Genomic DNA, 16,863 nt, shown 5'->3' on the forward strand with positions numbered 1-16,863 from the left:
AAATTGGGTTGGGCAAATGTTTTGTTAGTGGGATGGATTGTGAAGGACCTGCCTAATATGGGCCAACAGGCCTGCTGCTGTGTTCCTTCTTTCTTATGTTCTTATAAGAAAAAAGGAGCATTGCAACAGGCCTACTGATCCATGCGAAGCAGATCCATGCCACCCCCAGCTTAGAGCAGTGACCACCTAGTCAGGTCACTTCCACTTAAGGAAGGAGTACGGCACCAGAACTGGTAGCACAAGCTAGTCAGGTCCAACTCACACCCACCCACACCCGCTCATGTATTTATCCAACCTATTTTTGAAACTACACAAGGTCTTAGCTTCTATGATGGCACTCACGAGTTTGTTCCACTCATCCACAACTCTATTACCAAACCAGTGCTGTCCTATGTCCTATGTCCATCCGTCGGCGTCTGAGGTCTGGTTCGGTGAGAACGAGTTGTGCCTCATTCCAGGCACAACTCGTTCTCACCGAACCAGACCTCAGACGCCGACGGTGCCTAGAAGCCTCACTAATCGCCGTCACCGACACTATAGAACGTAACATTGGAAACTACAAAATTTCAAAAACATTGGCATTCATGATACTTAAGCACCACCAACCCAACAACACAGGAGTCACATGATTTCACTGTCTACCCGTCCTCATCCCAACATGACATTCTTCAGGTCACCGTGCATCACTCACACCTCACTCTCCGCCTATATATATAATGTCTTTCTATCTCTGTATGTTAGAAGTGATCAAGGTCCCAGGACCGAAACGTTTTCTAATAAATATGTCATAGTGTTTCCTTACGGGTCTCACTAGGAACTTTATTTTGAATATTGTCTTTTAAACATATCCCTGAGGTATCCTAATGATATCTGCTCTTTCCAACAATAATATTTCAGCCTGATTGTTTCCCACAAACACCCATACCTCTATAATTTATCAGTTTAAAGTCCTACACAAGTCATCAATTACCCCCCTCAATCGAATTGGCTAATGCAACCACTCCAGCCCCAGAGAGATGAACCCCACCCCTTGCATACATATCATGTTTGCCATAGAATTTGTCCCGGTTATCAATGAATGGGATTGCAAGTTCCTTGCAGTACCTGTCTAGCCAGCAATTTATACCAATTGCCATAGACATCCATTCATTGCTCACTCCCCTTCTAGGCAAGATGCTACATATGATTGGGATCCCTCCCTTAGACCTGACTACTTCTATGGCTGACCTGTACTTATCCAGTAGCTCCTGTCTTCTGCCCTTCCCAATGTCATTTCCACCAGCACTAAGACGGATAATAGACTTGTTCCCATTACCTGACATAATATTGTCCAACCTACTGGCTATATCACCAACACCAGCTCCTGGGAGGCACACTCTCTGATTTTTCTATCTCTGTTACAAAAAGCATGGTCCATATATTTTACCTGAGAGTCTCCCGCTCTTGAAAAGCGGTGTAGTGTGCTGTCTAGTGCAGGAGTTGGTAATCAGTTGCACTGCAGCTTTTTGTTGAGTTATTAAAAGTTTAAGGTGATTTGCTGTGGTTGAGCCCCATGCACAAATACCATATGTGAGGTAAGGGTAGATGAGAGAGTGGTAAAGAGCATCTTCCCATTTAAGTGTTGCACATGTGTCATATTCATCAACTTGTCGGTATTTATACCATCATAATTTGATCAAGTACAAATATATTTAGACTTACCTGTAGCTCTTCTCTGGATCGTTCAAGCTGTAATGTACTTTTTACACATGGAGACCGATAAAGTTGCTTTCGAACCAGGTGTGCATTATTCCTGAAGTGTTAGTAGCTCAAACCTCGTTAAGTAATTTTGGGTTGGTTTACCATTACACTGCGCTCATTTGGTTATCTGCTTGCCAATGACCACGTTAGATAAGATCATAAGATAAGTTCGTGCGTTATCGGGACCATAGTTTATTTCCACGGGATGGGATATACACAGATGATAAACAAGAAATGAGTGAGATACTAAAGTCCCAGTATGACTCAGTGTTGAGCAAGCCACTGTCCAGACTAGGGGTCCACAACCCAAATGAATTCTTTATGAACGAAACTCAAAATTTGGTCATCCCAAAAATCTCGGATATTATTCTAACTCCACAAGACTTTGAAGAGGCAATTAATGACAAGCCCATGCGCTCTGCCCCAGACCCAGACTCGTGGAACTCTGTGCTCATCAAGAATTGCAAGAAGCCCCTATTGCGTGCCTTCAGCATTTTATGGAGAGGGAGCATGGAGACAGGGGTCATCCCATACACACTAAAAACAACAGACATAGCCCCACTCCACAAAGGTGGCAGTAAAGCGATTGCAATGAACTACAGACCGATACCTGGAGTTTACCTGGAGAGAGCTCCGGGGGTCAACGCCCCCGCGGTCCGGTCTGTGACCAGGTCTATAGCACTAACATCCTCTATCATAAAAATCTTTGAGAGGGTTCTAAGAAGCAAGATAGCCTACCACCAAGATACCCATCAACTACACAACCCAGTGCAACATGGGTTTAGAGCAGGTCGCTCCTGCCTGTCCCAGCTACTGGACCACTATGACAAGATCCTGGATGCTGTAGAGGATAAACAAAATACAGATGTAGTATACACAGACTTTGTAAAAGCTTTCGACAAGTGTGACCATGATGTAATAGCACACAGAATGCGGGATAAAGGAATAACGGGAAAAGTTGGTAGATGGATCTACAACTTCCTGACAAATAGAACACAAAGAGTAATAGTAAACAGAGTAAAGTCCCAGGCAGCCACGGTAACAAGCTCTGTTCCACAAGGCACAGTACTCACTCTCATTCTATTCCTCATCCTCATTTCTGACATAGACAGAGATGTAAGCCATAGCTCCGTGTCTTCCTTTGCAGATGACATCCGGATCACCATGGCAGTGACCTCCATCGAAGACACCACGAGGCTCCAAGCGGACATCAACCAAATCTTCGAATGGACCACTCAAAACAATATGAAGTTCAACGAGGAGAAATTTCAACTACTCAGATATGGAAAACTTGAAGAAATTAAAAATGTGTCAGGGTATCCCACAAATTCTAACCATACAATAGAGCAGAAAAGTAGTGTGAAGGACCTGGCAGTGATAATGTCAGAGGATCTCGCCTTCAAAGACCACAACAATGTATCTACCTTATCCGCTAGGAAAATGATAGGATGGATAATGAGAACCTTCAAAACTAGGATTGCCAAGCCCATGATGATTCTTTTCAAATCGCTTGTGCTCTCTAGACTGAAATACTGCTGTACACTAACGGCCCCCTTCAAGGCTGGCGACATTGCAGACCTGGAGAGTGTACAAAGAACTTTCATGGCACACATAAGTGCGATAAGGCACCTAAACTACTGGGAACGGTTGAAGGTCCTTGATCTGTATTCCCTCGAACGCACGCGATAGAGATACATGATAATATACACTTCGAAGGTCCTGGAGGGACTGGTATCAAACCTGCACACGAAAATCACTCCATATGGAAGCAAAAGACTCGGCAGGAGATGTAACATTTCCCCGATGAAAAGCAGGGGCGCCACGAGTACACCGAGAGACAACACAGTAAGTGTCTGGGGCCCAAGTCTGTTCAATTGCCTCCCAGCATACATAAGGGGATTACCAATAGACGCCTGGCTGTCTTCAAGAAGGCACTGGACAGGCGTCTAAAGTCAGTATCTGACCAACCGGGCTGTGGTTCGTACATCAGCTTGCGTGCGCCCAGCAGTAACAGCCTGGTTGATCAGACCCTGATCCACTATGAGGCCTGGTCTCAGACCGGGCCGCGGGAGCGTTGACCCCCGAAACTCTCTCCAGGTAAACTACCGCAAGGCGAATGAGGTCACAGTACTGGATTCTTACCCTTTTTCACGTATGAAAGATATAGTGGACTTTGTGGGTAAGGCGCCTTTTGTTTGTAAACTAGATCTCCTTAAAGGATACTATAAGGTACTTTTAACAGATAAAGCATAGATTTTTGCCATCGTAATTTTGATTAATGTGGTAGACCTTATCCAGGTTGGGTTTATCCAGAGGTGTTACTTCGTAATTTAAATCGGAATTCTTTTTTGTCATTTGCATCGGTCCCACAAACCTCGCTAGTTATCAAGAGGCTTTTAACTGTGTCAAGTGTCTCTTATGCTCTGCTCCCATACTATTGTCCCCAGATTTTTCCAAGTCATTTATCTTACAGGTTCATGCATGTGAGTCTGAAGTGGGAGCAGTGTTACTTCAAGCATCTAGTGAGGGAAGTCTGCAGCCCGTGGCTTACTATTCAGCCAAATATTAGGAATATCAGCTTTACTTAACCTGGGGCAGGTGGCCTGGCTTATGGTAGTAGTAACAGGTTATGGGCTCGGGAATCTTGTCCCATGCTCCTTGCTGATTTTGAAGCAGGTGTCTATTTTCAACTCCAGCTTCCATCTTCGGTTGAAATTCAAAGGTTCGTTCACCATGATATCTGTTTATACTAAGCTACTGGGAAGAAAGGTTAAGAGACCGCTCGGACAATAGCGGTTAACCTCAAATGTGTCTGCCAGTCTAGCTGCCTCCATAGCAATTGCTACTGCTATGGAGGCGGCTAGACTGGCAGACATATTTGTCAGTTAGGACCAGTTGCACTAGCCCACTGAAATTCGAGACATCAGTGCACTTATACCAGTTGGTGAAGGTTTTAGATTGTGCACAAACAAATTTTGAGGTATCGAAGCGAGAATAGGTGACCAATAGCTCTCGTAGCAGCTGAACTCTCAGGTTGGGACCCACAAACTGAAAAAAAACAAGAATATTGTCCTAACTAAACCTAATGAAACACCACTGCATCCCACTGACACAGCTAACAAGATAAACGACTTCTTCTCAACCATAGAATCTAATCTTTCCAATAAAATCCCATGTACCAATGCCCATGCCGGGGACTACCTAGATGGGAATTTCCCAAATTCCTTCTATCTTGTACCAACTGAGCCCACGGAAGTCATCGAGATTATAAACTCAGGGAATCTGTCTCATGTCCCACCATTATTGTACAAGCGAGCGGCCTATGTCCTTTCGCATGCTTTTTACTTTTTACTTTTTAACAAATCACTGGAAACTAGCACCTTCCCAAAACTACTCAAGACAGCAAGGGTTACAGCAATACATAAAGGAGGTGACCCTACAGATTTAAACAACTATAGGCCAATATCAAATTTACCATTGCTATCCAAAATCTTTGAGAAACTCGTGCACAGGAGACTTTATTAATTTATAACGGCACAAAACATACTCAACCCCTGCCAATTTGGATTCAGGAAAAATAAAAGCGCTAATGATGCAATTATAAAATTGCTAGATCTGCTTTACACAGCATTGGAAAATAAGGAATATCCGCTAGGAATTTTTATTGACCTAAGAAAAGCTTTTGACACAGTAGACCACGGCATCCTACTCCACAAACTTGACCATTATGGTATAAGAGGCCATGCACTTGCATATTTCAAATCCTACCTTACTAATAGGTATCACTATGTCCCCATTAAAGACACAGCATCATCAACACGGCCACTTGATACTGGAGTTATGCAGGGAAGTGTGCTTGGTCCCCTGCTCTTCCTCATATACATCAATGATCTTCCAAATGTATCCCAACACCTGAACCCCATTCTCTTTGCTAATGACACGACTTATGTTATCTCTCACCCTAATCTTGCCACCCTCAACACCATTGTTAATGAGCTCAAAATATCGACTTGGATGACAGCCAATAAACTTATGCTTAACACTGACAAAACCTACTATATTATGTTTAGTAGCAGAGCAGGAGTTGAGCAAATTAACGTTAAGATCGACAACACTCTAATTGTCAAACATAATGAGGGCAAATTCCTAGGCCTATACCTCGACAACAACCTGAATTTCAGCACCCATATAAAACACATAACCAAAAAAGTATCCAAAACGGTTGGGATCCTCTCCAAGATACGATACTACGTGCCGCAAAATTCCCTTCTCACACTATATCACTCACTTATTTATCCATACCTCACCTATGCTATCTATGCTTGCCATGATTGTGACCAGATCTACCTGGAGTTCATTACCTTTGTAACTAGTTCAGCTATCATAACTTTGGGGTCCAGTCACTGGACCCATTATGTACCTTTGTAATCTTTTGACTACCGCCCACAGGATGGGTATGGGGTGCATAATAAAGATATTAAACTAAAGTGTGTGTGTGTGTGTGTGTGTGTGTGTGTGTGTGTGTGTGTGTGTGTGTGTGTGTGTGTGTGTGTGTGTGTGTGTGTGTGTGTGTGTGTGTGCGTGTGTGTGTGTGTGTGTGTGTGTGTGTGTGTGTGTGTGTGTGTGTCTGTGTGTGTGTCTGTGTGTGTACTCACCTATTTGTGGTTGCGTGTGTGTGTGTGTGTGTGTGAGTGTGTTAGTGTGTGTGAGTGTGAGAGTTTGTGAGTGCGAGTGTGAGTGTACTCACCTAATTGTACTCACCTAATTGTGGTTGCAGGGGTCGATACTCAGCTCCTGGCCCCGCCTCTTCACTGATCGCTACTGGTTCCTCTCTCTCTCTGCTTCCTGAGCTTTGTCATACCTCTTCTTAAAACTATGTATGGTTCCTGCCTCCACTACTTCACTTGCTAGGCTATTCCACTTGCTGACGACTCTATGACTGAAGAAATACTTTCTAACGTCCCTGTGACTCGTCTGAGTCTTCAGCTTCCAGTTGTGACCCCTTGTCCCTGTGTCCCCTCTCTGGAACATCCTATCTCTGTCCACCTTGTCTATTTCCCGCAGTATCTTGTATGTCGTTATCATGTCTCCCCTGACCCTTCTGCCCTCCAGTGTCGTCAGTCCGATTTCCCTTAACCTTTCCTCGTACGACATTCCCTTGAGCTCTGGGACTAGCCTTGTTGCAAACCTTTGTACTTTCTCTAACTTCTTGACGTGCTTGACCAGGTGTGGGTTCCAGACTGGTGCTGCATACTCCAGTATGGGCCTAACATACACAGTGTACAGTGTCTTGAACGATTCCTTATTAAGGTATCGGAACGCTATTCTCAGGTTTGCCAGGCGCCTGTATGCTGCAGCAGTTATTTGGTTGATGTGTGCCTCCGGTGATGTGCTCGGTGTTATGGTCACCCCAAGGTCTTTCTCCCTGTGTGAGGTCTGTAGTCTTTGTCCACCTAGCCTATACTCTGTCTGCGGTCTTCTTTGCCCCTCCCCAATCTTCATGACTTTGCATTTGGCTGGATTGAATTCGAGAAGCCAGTTACTGGACCACATGTCCAGCCTGTCCAGGTCTCTTTGCAGTCCTGCCTCATCCTCGTCCGATTTAATTCTTCTCATCAACTTCACGTCATCTGCGAACAGGGACACTTCAGAGTCTATTCCTTCCATCATGTCGTTCACATATATCAAAAATAGCACTGGTCCTAGAACTGACCCCTGTGGGACCCCGCTCGTAACAGGCGCCCACTGTGATACCTCTTCACGTACCATGACTCGTTGCTGCCTCCCTGTCAGGTATTCCCTTATCCATTGCAGTGCCCTCCCTTTTACACGCGCCTGATCCTCCAGCTTCTGCACTAATCTCTTGTGGGGAACTGTGTCAAAGGCCTTCCTGCAGTCTAGGAAAACGCAATCTACCCACCCCTCTCTCTCGTGTCTTACTTCTGTTACCTTGTCATAAAACTCCAGGAGGTTTGTGATACAAGATTTGCCTTCCATGAACCCATGCTGGTTTTCATTTATAATCTTGTTCCTTTCCAGGTGTTCGACCACTCTCCTCCTGATAATCTTCTCCATGACTTTGCACACAATACATGTCAGAGACACAGGTCTGTAGTTTAGTGCCTCATTTCTGTTTCCTTTCTTAAATATGGGGACTACATTAGCTGTCTTCCATTTCTCAGGTAGTTGCCCAGTTTCAAGGGATGTGTTGAAGATTGTGGTTAGAGGCACGCACAGCATCTCTGCTCCTTCTCTAAGGACCCATGGGGAGATGTTGTCCGGTCCCATCGCCTTTGAGGTGTCAAGGTCACTTAAGAGCTTCTTCACCTCCTCCTCAGTTGTTCGTATGTCATCCAACACTTGTTGGTATATTCCCTCTTGATGTTCCCTTCTGTGCTGTCTTCCGACAGCCCTTCCTGTCTCTACCGTAAAAACTTCCTGTGTGTGTGTGTGTGTGTGTGTGTGTGTGTGTGTGTGTGTGAGTGTGAGTGTGAGTGTGAGTGTGTGTGTGTGTGTGTGTGTGTGTGTGTGTGTGTGTACTCACCTATTTGTGGTTGCAGGGGTCGAGTCTTAGCTCCTGGCCCCGCCTCTTCACCGGTTGCTACTGGGCCCTCTCTCTCCCCGCTCCATGAGCTTTATCAAACCTCGTCTTAAAACTGTGTATGGTTCCTGCCTCCACTACGTCATTTTCTAGGCTATTCCACTGCCTTACAACTCTATGACTGAAGAAATACTTCCTAATATCTCTCTGACTCATTTGTGTCTTCAACTTCCAATTGTGGCCTCTTGTTTCTGTGTCCCCTCCCTGGAACATCCTGTCTTTGTCCACCTTGTCTATTCCACGCAGTATTTTATATGTCGTTATCATGTTTCCCCTGACCCTCCTGTCCTCCAGTGTCGTCAGGCCGATTTCCCTTAATCTTTCTTCGTAGGACATTCCCCTTAGCTCTGGAACTAACCTTGTCGTAAACCTTTGTACTTTCTCTAGTTTCTTGACGTGCTTTATCAAGTGCGGGTTCCAAACAGGTGCTGCATACTCCAGTATGGGCCTGACATACACGGTGTACAGTGTCTTGAACGATTCCTTACTAAGGTATCGGAATGCTGTTCTCAGGTTTGCCAGGCGCCCATATGCTGCAGCAGTTATCTGATTGATGTGTGCTTCCAGAGACATGTTCGGTGTTATACTCACCCCAAGATCTTTCTCCTTGAGTGAGGTTTGCAATCTTTGGCCACCTAGCCTATACTCTGTCTGTGGTCTTCTGTGCTCTTCCCCTATCTTCATGACTTTGCATTTGGCAGGATTAAATTCGAGAAGCCATTTGCTGGACCAGGTGTCCAGTCTGTCCAGGTCTCTTTGAAGTCCTGCCTGGTCCTCATCAGATTTAATTCTCCTCATTAACTTCACATCATCTGCAAACAGGTACACTTCTGAGTCTAACCCTTCCATCATGTCGTTCACATATACCAAAAATAGCACTGGTCCTAGGACCGACCCCTGTGGGACCCCGCTCGTCACAGGTGCCCACTGTGATACATCATTACGTACCATGACTCGTTGTTGCCTCCCTGTCAGGTATTCTCTGATCCATTGCAGTGCCCTTCCTGTTATATGCGCCTGATGCTCTAGCTTCTACACTAATCTCTTGTGAGGAACTGTGTCAAAGGCCTTCTTGCAGTCCAAGAAGATGCAATCAACCCACCCCTCTCTCTCGTGTCTTACTTCTGTTATTTTATCATAAAACTCCAGAAGGTTTGTGACACAGGATTTGCCTTCCATGAATCCGTGCTGGTTGGCATTTATACTCTTGTTCCATTCCAGGTGCTCCACCACTCTCCTCCTGATAATCTTCTCCATAATTTTGCATACTATACACGTCAATGACACAGGTCTATAGTTTAGTGCCTATTTTCTGTCTCCTTTTTTAAAAATGGGAACTACATTTGCTGTCTTCCATACCTCAGGTAGTTGCCCAGTTTCCAGGGACGTGTTGAAGATTGTGGTAAGTGGCACGCACAACATATCTGCTTCCTCTCTAAGGACCCACGGGGAGATGTTGTCCGGTCCCATTGCCTTTGAGGTATCGATGTGTGTGTGTGTGTGTGTGTGTGTGTGTGTGTGTGTGTGTGTGTGTGTGTGTGTGTGTGTGTGTGTGTGTGTGTGTGACTCAACAATCAATATTTGCACCAATAACTCATTACAGTTGTGACCGGGTGTGGAAGTGTGAATTGCTCATTACACTATAATTTGTTCATGATTGTAGCCATGTATAAACGTAAGTAACCATTCTTACAGAATTCATTACCTTTGTAACTTGTGAGCTCATTACCTTTGTACCTAGTTCAGCTATCAAAACTTTGGAGTCCAGTCCCTGGACCAATTATGTACCTCTGTAATCTTTTGACTACCGCCCACAGGATGGGTATGGGGTGCATAATAAACATATTAAACTAACTGCTTGGGGTTCAACTGTAGCAACACACCTAAAGCCAATAACCCCAAAAAAGCCGCAGTAAGAATAATCACTAAATCCCATCCCTGGCAACACCCCCCCCCCACTCTTCATAGACCTAAACTTACTCCCTGTTCAGTACATCCACACTTACTACTGTGCAATCTACATCTACAGGACCTTAAATTCCAATATTAACCTTGGCCTAAAACGCTTTTTTGATAGTTGTGATAGAACCCACAGGCATAACACCAGACACAAACATCTCTATGATATTCCCCGTGTCCGACTAAACCTTTACAAAAATTCAATGTCAAAGTCCCTAAAATCTGGAACACCCTCCCTGAAAACTCGAGAACTGCAGACACATTCATCACCTTCAAAACTACCATTAGAAAACATCTTATCTCCCTGATACACCCCATCAACTAATTACATGAATACCACCTGGTGGTTCACACTTACACTCACTGACTCATTTGACCATAAACACAGAAATATCAATCTTAATCTTAAAATAATGAATCCTAACTAGTCATAAGTTGGCCTGTGATACTCCAATACTGAAACTATGTATAGTGCCAAAACAAAAGCATTCACATTGCTAAACTCACAAACTAGTATTTAGTCACTTAGACATAATACCAACTTACCTCATAATTTGTAACATTTTGAAGTTAAGAATTAATCTAAGTCTGCCCGAAATGCCTACCCATGCTAGGTGTTCTAGTGGCCCTCTCTGTAATTAGTATTTTAAAACATGTAAACCACACAATATCCAAATTCTGTAAACTCAGCATTGTAATCCTTATAGATAATAAACTTGATTTGATTTAATTTGATTTGATGTTACACAAGTCAGACCTCAGCAGTATCAGGAATAAAAACGTTCGTCTCATGAGCTGCGCGTTGCGGCTGCAACTCTATAACTTGGCCATTCGACACGTTGCTGGCAAAGATAATATTGAAGACACCCTATCCAGGAAACAATGAGTAGTAAGTTTTTTTTTTTAATCCTTATGTAGAGTAAAATTTGAGTAAATCTGGCATTTTTCTTAGTGATGGACCCACGCTAGCCCTACTGTCTATCGTCTCATTCTAAGACTGGATCTTGACTTAAAAGTCCCCTTTGGGCTGAGCACTACCTACTGAGTGTTATGGCTGAGAGGAAAGGCACTTCCATTAGTAATTCGTGCCATGGTGATGCACTACCCATTGAGGGATGCCTAGTCCTAGCTATTAGAGCCCTTTTGGGGTGTGGCGGCTAAGTGGATGTTACATTTTATTCCGTATATGTCACACACCCATATAGGCACAACCTCCCAACCAGCGAACCAGCTGCTAAGAGTGTAACAAGCGGGGTCCTCTTATGCTAGCACCTTGGTTCAACCCAGATAATCACAAGGAATCCCACCGAAGATGAGAAACAATGTTAAAGATTTGTGGAGCAACAGTGGCAGACTTTTCCTCAAGTCTGGTCGCCCACAGTTCTCATTGTGTCTAGCTTGCAAACTTAATATTTGTACATAGTGTAATATCTGTATATACATTGTACATGTATTTGCACTCATATTTGATGAAGGAAATATATTAAATATTTACTCGCTGCTTTTGCTCGTTCCTCATTCCCACGTTGGTTAATCGTGTTATGAGCAGTTGTACATGCCACAACACTACCTGGAGTTTACCTGGAGAGAGTTCCGGGGGTCAACGCCCCCGCGGCCCGGTCTGTGACCAGGCCTCCTGGTGGATCAGAGCCTGATCAACCAGGCTGTTGCTGCTGGCTGCACGCAAACCAACGTACGAGCCACAGCCCGGCTGATCCGGAACTGACTTTAGGTGCTTGTCCAGTGCCAGCTTGAAGACTGCCAGGGGTCTGTTGGTAATCCCCCTTATGTGTGCTGGGAGGCAGTTGAACAGTCTCGGGCCCCTGACACTTATTGTATGGTCTCTTAACGTGCTAGTGACACCCCTGCTTTTCATTGGGGGGATGGTGCATCGTCTGCCAAGTCTTTTGCTTTCGTAGTGAGTGATTCTCGTGTGCAAGTTCGGTACTAGTCCCTCTAGGATTTTCCAGGTGTATATAATCATGTATCTCTCCCTCCTGCGTTCCAGGGAATACAGGTTTAGGAACCTCAAGCGCTCCCAATAATTGAGGTGTTTTATCTCCGTTATGCGCGCCGTGAAAGTTCTCTGTACATTTTCTAGGTCGGCAATTTCACCTGCCTTGAAAGGAGCTGTTAGTGTGCAGCAATATTCCAGCCTAGATAGAACAAGTGACCTGAAGAGTGTCATCATGGGCTTGGCCTCCCTAGTTTTGAAGGTTCTCATTATCCATCCTGTCATTTTTCTAGCAGATGCGATTGATACAATGTTATGGTCCTTGAAGGTGAGATCCTCCGACATGATCACTCCCAGGTCTTTGACGTTGGTGTTTCGCTCTATTTTGTGGCCAGAATTTGTTTTGTACTCTGATGAAGATTTAATTTCCTCATGTTTACCATATCTGAGTAATTGAAATTTCTCATCATTGAACTTCATATTGTTTTCTGCAGCCCACTGAAAGATTTGGTTGATGTCCGCCTGGAGCTTTGCAGTGTCTGCAATGGAAGACACTGTCATGCAGATTCGGGTGTCATCTGCAAAGGAAGACACGGTGCTGTGGCTGACATCCTTGTCTATGTCGGATATGAGGATGAGGAACAAGATGGGAGCGAGTACTGTGCCTTGTGGAACAGAGCTTTTCACCGTAGCTGCCTCGGACTTTACTCTGTTGACGACTACTCTCTGTGTTCTGTTAGTGAGGAAATTATAGATCCATCGACCGACTTTTCCTGTTATTCCTTTAGCACGCATTTTGTGCGCTATTACGCCATGGTCACACTTGTCGAAGGCTTTTGCAAAGTCTGTATATATTACATCTGCATTCTTTTTGTCTTCTAGTGCATTTAGGACCTTGTCGTAGTGATCCAATAGTTGAGACAGACAAGAGCGACCTGTTCTAAACCCATGTTGCCCTGGGTAGTGTAACTGATGGGTTTCTAGATGGGTGGTGATCTTGCTTCTTAGGACCCTTTCAAAGATTTTTATGATATGGGATGTTAGTGCTATTGGTCTGTAGTTCTTTGCTGTTGCTTTACTGCCCCCTTTGTGGAGTGGGGCTATGTCTGTTGTTTTTAGTAACTGTGGGACGACCCCCGTGTCCATGCTCCCTCTCCATAGGATGGAAAAGGCTCGTGATAGGGGCTTCTTGCAGTTCTTGATGAACACAGAGTTCCATGAGTCTGGCCCTGGGGCAGAGTGCATGGGCATGTCATTTATCGCCTGTTCGAAGTCATTTGGCGTCAGGATAACATCGGATAGGCTTGTGTTCATCAAATTTTGTGGCTCTCTCATAAAAAATTCATTTTGATCTTCAACTCTCAGTCTGGTTAGCGGCTTGCTAAAAACTGAGTCATATTGGGACTTGAGTAGTTCACTCATTTCCTTGCTGTCATCCGTGTAGGACCCATCTTGTTTAAGTAGCGGCCCAATACTGGACGTTGTTCTCGATTTTGATTTGGCATAGGAGAAGAAATACTTTGGGTTTCTTTCGATTTCATTTATGGCTTTTAGTTCTTCCCGCGATTCCTGACTCCTAAAGGATTCTTTTAGCTTAAGTTCGATGCTTGCTATTTCTCTGACCAGTGTCTCCCTACGCATTTCAGATATATTGACCTCTTTTAGCCGCTCTGTTATTCTTTTCCGTCGCCTGTAGAGGGAGCGCCTGTCTCTTTCTGTTTTACATCTACTCCTCCTTTTTCTTAGAGGAATAAGCCTTGTGCATACATCGAGTGCCACCGAGTTAATCTGTTCTAGGCATAAGTTGGGGTCTGTGTTGCTTAGTATATCTTCCCAGCTTATATCGGTTAGGACTTGGTTTACTTGGTCCCACTTTATGTTTTTGTTATTGAAGTTGAATTTGGTGAATGCTCCCTCGTGACTAATCTCATTATGTCGGTCTGGGGCTCCGCGCATACATGACTGCACCTCAATTATGTTGTGATCTGAGTATATTGTTTTTGATATGGTAACATTTCTTATCAGATCATCATTGTTAGTGAAGATGAGGTCTAGTGTATTCTCCAGTCTAGTAGGCTCTATTATTTGCTGGTTTAAATTGAATTTTGTGCAGAGATTTAAAAGCTCGCGTGAGTGTGAGTTTTCATCAGAGCTGCCTCCTGGTGTTATTACTGCAACAATATTATTTGCTATATTCCTCCATTTTAGGTGCCTTAAGTTGAAATCCCCCAGGAGCAAGATGTTTGGTGCAGGAGCTGGAAGGTTTTCCAGACAGTGGTCAATTTTTAACAGCTGTTCCTGGAATTGCTGGGATGTTGCATCCGGAGGCTTGTAGACTACCACAATGACTAGGTTTTGGTTCTCGACCTTTACTGCTAAAACTTCCACTACATCATTTGAGGCATTTAGCAGTTCTGTGCAAACAAGTGACTCTGCAATGTACAGGCCAACCCCCCCCCTTTTGCCTGTTCACTCTGTCACATCTGTATAGGTTGTAACCTGGGATCCATATTTCGTTGTCCAAGTGATCCTTTATGTGGGTCTCAGTGAAAGCCGCGAACATTGCCTTTGCCTCTGCAAGCAGTCCACGGATGAAAGGTATTTTGTTGTTTGTTGCTGGCTTTAGACCCTGTATATTTGCAAAGAAGAATGTTATCTGACTGGTGGTATTGTTGGTACTGGGGGGGGATTTTTTTTCCGGCATTAGTATCTGTATCTGTTGGTTTGGAGTGGATGCCATCGACTGTGGTTCCACTCCAGGAATGACTGGATTTGGTGTACGATTTCTGCCATTTCCTGCCAGTTTTTTTTCCTTCCTGGCACTAAAAAACCTCTCCTTCTTGAGTGGCTGTGGCTACCCAGGTTTTCCCATGGCCTGGATGTTTTGTATCTTTTTGTCCCCTTTAGATGGTATGCCTGGCAATTTAAGTTATAGCACAGTCTTTCCTGTACTGAAGAGGTACACAGTTCAGGGTGAAAAAGCTTACAGGAAGGGAGTTTGCATTTTCCTGTTGTCATATGGGTTTGGCATTTTCTAGGGTGGTCATAGTTGCACGTCCCATCTGTTTTTCCAGATTTCCCATGCCAGCAGATACCGAGTGCATAGTATGTGCACAGGCTTGGTTTCCGTTTGCCTTGGGTTTCTGTGACTGTATTCCCTGTTGGTGCATGTTTCCCTGTCTTACTTCTATCCTCCCTAGCACCAACAATGGAGCTCCCACCAGTTGTTTTTGGTAATATATCCTCACTATTGCTAGTGGAGTCCTCTTGTTTGCTATTTCCTGCGGTAGTTTGCAATATTGGTTTTATCTTATCTTTGACTACACTTGTTTCCCTACTATGGCTCCTGTCCCCTATGAGGTCATTTATATGTATTCCTTCCTGCATATAATTCCCGACTACCTGGACAAAATCTCCAGCTTCACCATTACTGTCTCCCAGGACAGCATCTCCAGCTTCCCCATTACTGTCTCCCAGGACAGCATCTCCAGCTTCACCATTACTGTCTCCCAGGACAGCACCTCCAGCTTCACCATTACTGTCTCCCAGGACAGCACCTCCAGCTTCACCATTACTGTCTCCCAGGACAGCACTATCAGCCCCCCATTTACTGACTACCAGGACATCATCTCCAGCCTTACAGTTTCTGACTACATGGCCAGTATCAAGGGCAGTACCATTCAGCCCAGACTTTTTATGTTCCCATCTGTTGTAGAAAGCTTCCAGGTTTTCTATGAAAGCAGCTTTGATGTTGACCTCTTTTAATACCCTTGTGATTTTAGTCCACAGATTTATCTCATTTGGGCATACCCAAAAACACTTCCCTGTTTTAATACTGCTTGTAGCTAGTTCTTGGATATCTGCACAAGGGGCGTGACACCAATTTCCACAAAAATGACAATTTATGCATGTGGAAGCCCGTTTGTTTGACTGACCACAGACTACACACAGCTTCATAATGATTTGAATGGTTGATTTACTGCAATTCTACTAGCAACCTCTTGAAAATTATATTAATAACCTGTTAGGTAGTGCACAACGACACCGTTTGAAACCAGTCCAGGGTTCGGGCCAGTCAAGGGTTCGGACCAGTCAAGGGTTCGGACCAGTCTATCTGATCTGATCAGTGGGTCACTTATTTAAAACATACTGGTCGGTGATTTGGGCTAACACATGAAGGATCTACTGGAAATTATCTACCCGAGTAATATGTGATTTGATTGATACAAAAGTATAACTTGCGTGTTGAAGAGTCGGTGACTGCTGGCACTCCTACAATGACGAACGGACGACCTCCACCCTTGTTTATCAATCGCTGTATCTAGCTTCTCTATTTTTTTTTTTCCGTCTCCACCACAATAAATGCTATATTATCACTATAGTTGACTGGTGCAAATTTTGGAGGAAGGACGCTTTTTCTGTAGTAATAATTGCTTCTCGTTGTGTATATTGCGACCGCTGGTAACTACAGGTTATATGAAATTCACAGTAACGTCTGGTATTTCAAGAAAAAGAAACTAATGAAAGTCACTCCACTCCACTAAGTACCATTATAATACTGGTTAGTTGCTACTACAACACTGTATTCTGCTATTCACTGGTATCACTA

At 44.2% G+C, this 16,863-nt stretch overlaps 1 protein-coding gene across 2 annotated transcripts in view; it reads right to left on the reverse strand.

Moving 5' to 3' along the window:
• The window catches only part of LOC128692541 (transmembrane protein 8B), a 296,349-nt gene extending 294,494 nt beyond the window's left edge, over positions 1-1,855 (reverse strand). The window contains exon 1 of one of the 2 annotated variants that reach the window (XM_070080854.1): positions 1,702-1,855. The gene's annotated coding sequence lies outside the window, so the exon portion shown is untranslated. The remainder of the gene's footprint in view (positions 1-1,701) is intronic. The other variant, XM_070080860.1, reaches the window with a different exon arrangement.
• Positions 1,856-16,863: the final 15,008 nt, after the last annotated feature.

This window comes from Cherax quadricarinatus, chromosome 6 (assembly GCF_038502225.1).
Source record: "Cherax quadricarinatus isolate ZL_2023a chromosome 6, ASM3850222v1, whole genome shotgun sequence".
NCBI lineage: Eukaryota > Metazoa > Arthropoda > Malacostraca > Decapoda > Parastacidae > Cherax > Cherax quadricarinatus.